The sequence below is a fragment of the Enhydra lutris genome, unplaced genomic scaffold (assembly GCF_002288905.1).
Source record: "Enhydra lutris kenyoni isolate GAN:26980312 unplaced genomic scaffold, ASM228890v2 scaffoldscaffold20, whole genome shotgun sequence".
Taxonomy (NCBI): Eukaryota; Metazoa; Chordata; class Mammalia; order Carnivora; family Mustelidae; genus Enhydra; species Enhydra lutris.
This window is the reverse complement of record NW_019154104.1, coordinates 2,418,670-2,420,902: the sequence shown is the minus strand read 5'-3', so window position 1 is coordinate 2,420,902 and position 2,233 is coordinate 2,418,670.

Below are 2,233 nucleotides of genomic sequence, written 5' to 3'. Positions count from 1 at the left end.
CCTGCCTCCGCGGAGCTGCCCCGGGCCCGCCCCACCCACTCCCCGGGGCCGGCACAGACTGGGGGCTCCCGGCTAGGGCGGGCGCGCGACGGAGGGCTACGGGGAGGTGGCGTCGGCGCGCCGCTCCGGGCGCCGTCGGGGCGCGTTCCAGCCCGCAAAGGCGCCGAGCCGCACCGGCCAGGACCCGCTGCCCGAAAGCGCGCGGGGCGGGAAGCGCGGCGCCGAGGGGTCGCGGGGCGCGCAGCCTGCGCCTTGGACTCGCGGCTGGGGCGGGCCCGGCGGGAACTCAGCGGGGAGGGCGGCTCAGCCTCCTGCCCGCAGCATCTCCCTCCAGCTCCCCGCGACAGTCCCAATTCTGGTGGCCCCGATTGGCTGGGAGGGGCAGGTGAGCTAGCTAGAGGCCGACCGCGAGCGCCAATCAGTGCGGGCGCCGGCTGGAGGGCCGGGCTCCAAGCGCCCGGAAGGTCCCGGCGGGTCTCTCGGCCAGGATGCGGCCTCTGAGTTTCCCCACCCCCACCCCTCGCGCCCCGCTCTACCCCGCACCGCCACCTCCTGTTCCCTCCGGCGTGCGGGCAGGGCCTCACCGAAGTTGGGAAGTCGTGTGCTTTGTAATGTGCTTGGGTCACTCCTGCAGACACCTTCTCGAGCTGGGTAGAGGAGAGCAAGGGGCAAGGGTTTGGTGTTAGACAGCAGGGCTTGGAACCCCAGCTGAGTCCTCACTCTGCTCCGAGGAGCTGCGGAGAGCCTTGCTTCTCTCACCTGTAAAGCGGAGATGCCAGTGCCTCCTCGGGCTGGGCGCGGGCCAGGTAAGAATTCCGTAAGTGCCCGAAGCGCCCGCAGGGAGAGCAGACTCCCCGCCCTCTCCGCCCCCCTCGGGGGGTTTCAGTCCGCACCGCCGCCGCCTCGCCCGGATCAGATTCTTCTTCCCAGAACTTGACTGTCCGCGTCGGCACTTGGCACTCGGTGCCAGCGCCGAACGTCAGTGCAGTTTCCGTCCGTGATTTATCTGCGCGCCTGGCTGGTGTTGCGGGGTCCGGCGCTCCACCCACTTCCGCTCCTCTCCGCCAGGGCTCTGGGTGACCCGCTGGCCTCCACGCCGAGGCAGACGTCTGTCCAACCTCTGGGGACCCCGGACGGAAAGGCTGTGTTACCCCGCGGCCCGCTGGCACCGCTCCAAAAGCAGGGGAGTGAGTTTGCGCAGTAAGAGGCAGCCTGCTAGACCACACTGCAGTCACCCTTCCCGGGCGGAGGAGCCACCTCTGTGCCCTTGAGAAAAACCACCCCACGCCACGCCCCCCAGGAGCTCTGATTCCTCCTGTGTAAGAAAAAGGAGTCGGATTAGAACAGAAGTTTGCAAATGGGTCGCCTAAGAGCCAGATCGGTTTATAGATACACTGTATTAATTTGCCCAAGTCAAAAATTGAGGTGCAATTATTACAGGATAAATGCACAGACCTTAAGTATTTATCTGGCCAAGTTTATTTTGTTAATTGTGTACGCAGAGTAACCACCATCAAACAAGATACAGAATATTCCCATCACCCCAGAAAGTTCCCACCTGCCCCTGTCCAGTCAACTGCCATCCCCCACCCCCTCCTAAGCAACTGCTTTCTCTTACCAACATTTGCACACCTTTAAACATTTTTAAAATTTTGCTGCCTAAAATGGCCTTCTTCCAGACCAGCCATGCCCTTTGCTCAGCTTGTCATGCTCATTTATTAACTGCCTGCCTCCTCCCTGTAGGGATTTGAGCTTGCGATCCTCATTATGTCCTCCCCACGGCCTTCCCAGGTCTAACATTTCATGAGTCTGGTCAAGAAGGGGTCTCCCCAAGGGCTCCCACACCTTCCCCTAATGAACTCTAGAGTTCCCAAGCCCCGGCTGCATCCGTTGGTGCTCATTGTCCAAACCGCCGCATCTGAATCCCCTTGTGCCTCCTCATGCACGTGCCCCTGCAGAAACATGTCAGGTCCGGCCCAGGGCCCCGGTCCACCAGGTGGGAAGAGACAGGGCTAGGATAGAAGGCAGAGTGGACATTTCACACGCTTCGGGGCTCTTTTGGACACAGGTTCCGAAGCATGGAAAATTTCCCACTTTAGGAGTCCTGCTTTTCCCAGATGGAAGCTAGAAAACTTGTGCTGGAAGCCTTTTGGGGCGGAGGGCATGGATTGGGGGTACTAGGACAGGACTTGGAGATGCAGGTGACAGACAAGAAGAAAAAAGCCTGCAGAGG